Genomic DNA, 7182 nt, shown 5'->3' with positions numbered 1-7182 from the left:
AGCAGGAGTCAGAAATAAGAGAGCCTTGTCCCGGCCTGCACGTTGTTGTGATCAAAAGCAGACAACAAAGTGCAAGCTCTGCTGAATGTGTCCCGATGTTTAGAAATTACACCAGGACGAATTCAGCGTCTTTTTTAGAGGGGCTCAACTTCTTGGCAGGGTGGACGGCATCCACCCTGTGAAAGAAGTGGGGGGACGCCGTCCACCAGCGTGGACCCCCAACTCGTGCCCTGACTGCAACTCAGGATTACTGGAGACCACATATTGAAACCAGGGTGGTAAGTGGTGCTGAGCCAGGATGAGCAGAAACCAGACGTCAGACTGGGGCAGCTGAGGCACTGTTACTGTAAAAAAATCTTTATTGTTCAGTTAATTAAAACCATTACAATGTGAGCATTCTGCGACGTGTAGTACAAAACTTTTAGAGCTGCGGTAAAGGAATAATAAATAAGAGAATATATAAAAGCATAAAACTATGTAGCAAAGGGTCTGTCACCAAGTTCATTAAACCATTCCCAAGCACAAGTCAGTCTTACAGCAGTGCTCTTAAGTCTCAATGAGGACCGAGCCTATGACAGCGGGCCTCGTTTTTTCACAAAACTGTCCAGAAATTTTACTGATCTACAGATCAGTTGAGGGTCCCCTGAGCATAGGATCGCAACTATTGCAGATCGGCAGGTGCAGACTCCTTGCTCGTTAAGTTTGTCCTTAAGCCAGTGCCGCCGACCTTGATACATGGCTGGACAGATGCAGACTATGTGTATCATGTCTTGTTTGCCTGCACCACAAAGGTCGCATTCCGTTGTGTCTAGCGGTCTCCATTTCGGTTGGTCTAGTCTTGAGGGCAGAGTGCCCATCCTTAAATGGAGGTATTTTCGTTTAAGTGTCAACGAGAATGGAATATCTAAGTAGGGTGCTGGGGCGGGCCTTGTATATGATTTGATAGTCATCCAGGCGTGGGTTCGGGTGCTAAAGCTTGTTTTATCGTTAAGGAACGAGTGTTTCTTAGCAGTCCGTTTAACCACCTGATTAAACGAAGGAACTGGCAGTTTTGTTACCCACAATGGTCCCAACTCGGTTGCCGCCAGTGAGAGCTTTAAGTACTTTGAGTACTCGGAGTTCGGGCTTGTCTGGATCGCTTCCCAAAGTGCGCCGTTCATTTTGTTCTCCTGTTTCCTCCAGACGTTGTGCCAGAATTTAATGGCCTCGTATTTTTTCAGTAAAACTTGAGATTGTAATTCAAATTCAAGTCTGACTTGCGCTGGAGAGGAACTGTTCGATAGCAAGAAAACCCGTGTATAGACTTTGGTTTGAATTTTGTCCAGGAGGGTGGTGCTTTTCCCACGGTGCAAAACACTCCCGTATGCTATTGTGGGCAGTAGTTTTGATTTCATTGCGACTAGCAGAGGGGAGACAAGAGGACCTTTTAGCTCGGCTGCCAAGGTGGCGAAGGCGTGCAATAAGGTGGCCCCTTTTCGTTCTATGTCTTTGAAGTGCTGGGGCAACTGAGGCTCTTTTGGCCCTCACCAGTGTACCCAGCCACCAAATGCCTCACTTCAAGGACAATCAGCAATTGCTATGGTCTGAAGTGCGCCATGGCTTGGGGCAGACATTGAAGGTTCAAGGACACCCATCTGAGCAGCACCAGACCTCCCTCCGGACTCAGCAGTCCATCAGGAGGAAGCAAACATACCCCACCCTTGTCACTGCATAAGTAATCCAAGATATATGAAAGGGGATTACTTCACAAGTAATCCAAGATATATGAAATGGTAAATAATCTAAGATATATGAAAGGGGATTACTTCACAAGTAATCCAAGAGATATGAAAGGAGATTACTTTCTGAAGCTCTGTGTGAATGTAAGGTGTGAGCTTCTTTGTAAACTCCACTCCATACATCTGTAATCTCTGTGCATCTATAAATGTAATCACGCCAATGATGACATTTATACAGCGAAAAATCTAAATGAAATTTGATTTAGCTCCTTACAATAGGAGTTAATTACTACCTAAGTTACTGGTACCCAGTTTAACAATTTTCAGAAGAACGAAAATTAGATTCAAAATAACTGAAATTATTCAAGACAGTGTACATGTATCTGCTCCTTTGGGGACAAAGTAACCATCTCAGCTATGTTATGACCATTAAGCTTGTGAACAGCAGGTAGCATGATGATCTCTGCTGCAGGTGCATTACCCTCCTACACTATTTTCAAATGTGATCTGTTTGTGACCAGAAGCCCGAATAGCCTGCACTACTTCTCCTTGTTATCAATTTCTTTGAGGGCAGAGATTGGGAAAAGAATGCTTATGTACTGACAAACCATAGACAGCTGTGACTTACTCCTTTTAAGAGGTTGATCCTTTTAAATCGAGCCCCTTTCTGCCAAAGCCAACCGCCCTATTTCCGGGGGTTGCAATTGTTTTATTTGCTGTTCACAGCACTAATCATGTCTGAGAAGCGTGCTTTAAGCATCATTGTTACTTCTCAATGTGAATGGGCCTTTATTTCAGATTTTGTATCATAAAGAAGGGCAGTAACCCTAATGGTGACCAGAGATCTGGCTGAACCCTGCAGGCCCTTTAAATCTGCAGTGAGACACACTATAAGACTTGACCAGAGAGCAACAAGAAATATCTCATCAAACACTCAGCATCACTATGTTTACACAAGACTGCAAAAGAGACCTATCCCATATGAAGCTGCCGAAGGAACAATGGGTTTCTCCTTGCAGATCTACCTGCTGTGGAAGGAGCCGCTTTGAGGCAGAAACTCTATGGTGGAAAATCCTTCAGTGTCCACCTCTGTGGGTGGAATTTCAGCCAGCAAATGTGTGCACCGGAAATAGACCACCAAATTAGGGATCCCCTGTGATTGCTCTCCGATCAAGTCTTCTTAATGTGCTGGGAGATATCTCCTATCATTTAAGGGAAGTCATAGTTATCTGTAAGTGGGTGTCCTCCACCCTTTACGTCACATTCTTCCACTGAGGCAACACGTCCAGCCTCATTGGTGGATCCGCCTCCCCAGATGAGGTGCCTGCTCAGCATCATGTCATTCCAGATACTCTTACATTGGCAAACCTCATGGTGGAGCTGCAGAAGTTTCTTCTGTCAGGACACCTGTCATCCACCTAGCCCCAAAAATGACTGGTCATCCGCCGAGCCCTGGCAGATATGGTGGTGGAAGCATGGAAGATGGTCCACCGATTCCACCGCAAAATGTAGGTTTCCGTTCTCTAAATCAGGTTGACAGTTTGTTTGTAATTGTTCTAGTAAGACTTTTGATAGTTTGTGTATTCAGTTACTTTTTAAACATATGTTGAATCTTTTGCATTTTCCAATATAGCATGATGCGAACCCAACTGGCATTGTGATCTTAAATTTCAGTAGATGTATCAGTTTGGAGGTCAGACCATTTAGTAATTTTTCTTTGCCTGTGGGTCTAAATATATGCACTATATTTAAGGTGTGAGAAAACTAAGTGCTGTTGTGTTATGAATTGTCTCATTAGTACATAAAATATGCTTTTTCAGTTTGAGGCTAAAATTTAAATAAGGCTTAAACCACGTACAATACAATTATAAGACTATTGATAAACCGGTTTCATTTTCCAGCTTTAGAAATAATCTATATGGAAGTTATTTGGTTTGACTGCAGTCTCTTCCACGTTCCTTCCCAACAGAACTATGGACGACAGAATGATGACATTTTCCTCTCTGTCCGAAGCCTCCACTTATAGTAATGTTGCGGTTTTTGAAGAATCCGCCTGACCACTCTCCTGGAATCTGAGATCTTGACACCTGGTGAGAGCATTGCCTAAGAAGTCTTGTCCCTGGCAACTGTGGGGGAATCTGTGCACTTCACACTTGACCATATGGTCACATCAATAGACTCCACACTGGCCCCTCTCCTGGAATCTCTTAACTACGCCTATAGTACTCATTCCACATCAGAAGAATTGCCCTGGGCCACACTTTTGGAAACTCTGAACTCCACAGCTATTGCTGTTGTAACATCAGAGGACTCCACCATGTTCGATTACATGAACTCCACAACTGTTGATATTGACATTTCTGGTGACTCCACCCTGGTCACTCTTCTTGAATCTGTAACATCGCCGGAGAGCAACGTGCCCTCTACTTCTGAATGCCTATCTGTCCTCTCCATTCTGTTAGCCGTGTTCCTTTTTATCACATTCACCATTGGTATTCTGGGAAACAGCTTCTATCTGTGGATTTTGGGTTGGAAGATGAAGCCGACAGTAAGCACCATTTGGTTCCAGCACCTCATCTCTGCTCACCTGCTTTTCACCTTGGTCATTCCATTTAATGCTATCTTTTTGCTTATGGATTGCCAATGGATCTTTGGAACAACTCTCTGCAAGCTAGTCAACTTTGTGGTATCTTTCGGCATGTTTGCATCTGTAATGCTGCTCACAGTCATCAGTGTTGACCGGTGTCTGCTGGTGGTGGTTCCACTGTGGACCATATCTCACAGGACAACCAAAAGAGCTTCGATAGTTTGCTTTTCTGTTTGGATACTGGCCTTAGCATTCAATTTACCCTACTTGGTATTACGAAAAACCTTTGTCGCTGCCAACAATAAAATAACCTGCTTCAATGATTATGCCCTTTCCGATGATTGGATTACTCCTGAGATACAAGACCTAAGGAGAAGAGTCCATTTGTCAATGTTCATCCTCCGACTTGTGATGGGTTTCCTTTTACCGTTCTCAATAATGATAGCATGCTATTTGAAATTAGCTGTGACGCTCAAGGCTGGGAACCACAACAAGACTAACAAACCATTCAAGGTGATTGTTACAGCTGTCACCTCTTTCTTTGTGTGCTGGTTGCCTTACCATATCTATAGCGGCTTGATCGTCTACCAAGAGTCTGTCAGCCAGTTACTTGTCCTTATGGTTCTGTTCTTCACCATAGTGCTGTGCTGCATCCATGCTGGCTGCACCCCAATCATGTACCTGTTCATTGGAGAGACATTTAGAGATCTGTTCAAGGCATCCATCCATTCCTTGTTCAGCAAAGCGTTTGCTGAAGAAACACTAAATAATGACTTGGAAAATGAGAGGAAGCCCCGTGAGTTCCCAACCTCCGACCAAAGCCAAGTGAACAATCTAGCGCAGTTAGAGTCTTCTGCATGAATGGTCTTTTCTTCTGATCACATGTGATTGACACTTCTTGTAATACTGAGGCAATAGGATGTAGCTTGATCGTTAAAAACCTCATCTCCTTCACCGAAGAATACGTTGTACTGGTGTTGTATCAGGTTACTGGCGTTGTGAAAATATTCTAGTTCACATAAGCCAGCAGTCGATGAAAATAAAAATAAGATAATGATAATAGGAACCTGAGGTCTAACAGCTCCCCAAAAAGGTTTGTGGAAGAGCTGCCTTTAAATTGTTAAAATTCTAGGCATATTTAGAAGAAACAGTGACTAATAATCCCAATTATGGAAGTCTCAACTTGGTCTAAGATGTTCCACACCATTGGAGACTTTCAGACTGGAACTGGATTTGACTACAGTGACTTATCATGTTTTCATAAAACAAGTTTGTGATTTCTAGTTTGTCTCTAAAGCCACTTCATTTAATTTTAAAAGTGCTTTTGGAGTGACTAGTTAATGAAATAAAGGAAAACTAAATGAGGGGGTTAAAGCTTTTATTGTCAGGTGGCTGTGCACATGCGATCATACAAATGTCACTCACATAACAAGAAACCTAATGTCTGAAGTGCTATATATACCACTGGTATATACAGCAGTGATACATATCTTTTTTATCACACTATCCTAGTAGACAATTAGACCTGTCGGACCTAATAAGACTTATTAAAGTGCAAATTGTATACCCCTAAGATTTGTCAAGTGGGCAAGAAACACAAAAATTCTTGCCTAAAAACAAATCTGTGAGATTGCATGTAAAAAAATACACCTGCAAGCCTTAACAGGGCGCAATAACAATTCACCCTTACAGGCCTATTAGCTTTAACATGTGCTTCATAATAAATAAATCCAGTGGCGTCACTAGGGGGGTGCGGGGGGTGCGGACCACACCGGGTGACACCCTCTCATGGGGTGACACCATCTGGTTACGCTGTGTATGTAACACAGCTCTGCAGCCTCGCCTCTGCTCTGTGTCTTTACACTTATCCTCAGCGGCGCCCGCACAAATTCAAAGCACATTTCATGTGTTTATTTCAGTCACTTTGAGAAAAAACGAGAACTGTGAGGGAGAAACCATGGGGAGGGGTGGAGAAGGCGACGAGGAAAGGATTAAAAGAGCAGCAAGCGGGGGGGGTTCAGGCGGAGGGGGAGGGATGGTGCAGACAGAGAGGGAGATGGTGCAGGCAGAGGGTGAGATGGTGCAGGCGAAGGGGAGATGGTGCAGGCAGAAGGGAGATGGTGCAGACAGAGGGTGAGATGGTGCAGGCAGAGAAAGAGATGGTGCAGGCAGAGGGGAGATAGTGTGGACAAAGGGAGAGACGGTGCAGGCAGAGGGGAGATTGTGCAGGCAGAGGGGAGATGGTGCAGGTAGAGGGTGAGATGGTGCAGGTAGAGGGTGAGATGGTGCAGGTAGAGGGAGAGATGGTGCAGGCAGGGGGTGAGATGGTGCAAGCGGAGGGGAGATGGTGCAGGCAGAGGGAGAGATGGTGCAGGCAGAGGGAGAGATGGTGCAGGCGGAGGGGAGATGGTGCAGGCAGAGGGAGAGATGGTGCAGACAGAGGGGAGAATGTGCAGGCAGAGGGAGAGTTGGTCCATCCGGTAAGTTGTGAGGGGGTGACACCATGAGTTACCCGCACCGGGTGACACCAACCCTAGTGACGCCACTGAATAAATCAAGTCACTTGCCTGTGTCAGAACGTTTCATAAGAGATAGAACAGACCTATGGGATATGAAATATCTGCTCCCAATGAACCGATCAGGTCATTAGTTTTTGTCTTTGGATTCTTCACTGCAGTAGAGGGAAGCCAACTGTGTTAGACATAAGCTTTCCTACAAGGCAACCTTTAGAAAATTGCAAATATATCCAAAGATACAGCTGTCTAAACCAAAACCTATATGAACCTATCAAGGATTATCTTCAATGCAAATCACTTGTCTCCACAATTTGGTCAAGTCAATCACCAACAGCAAATCCCTTGCCTACTACTGTAATCA

At 44.4% G+C, this 7182-nt stretch overlaps 1 pseudogene; it reads left to right on the top strand.

Annotated features, from left to right (window-relative positions):
* Positions 1 to 3691: 3691 nt before the first annotated feature.
* Positions 3692 to 5166, top strand: LOC144769697 (putative G-protein coupled receptor 33; annotated as a pseudogene).
* Positions 5167 to 7182: the final 2016 nt, after the last annotated feature.

The sequence above is a fragment of the Lissotriton helveticus genome, chromosome 7 (assembly GCF_964261635.1).
Source record: "Lissotriton helveticus chromosome 7, aLisHel1.1, whole genome shotgun sequence".
Lineage (NCBI taxonomy): Eukaryota > Metazoa > Chordata > Amphibia > Caudata > Salamandridae > Lissotriton > Lissotriton helveticus.
This window is presented reverse-complemented; position numbering and strand designations above follow the sequence as displayed.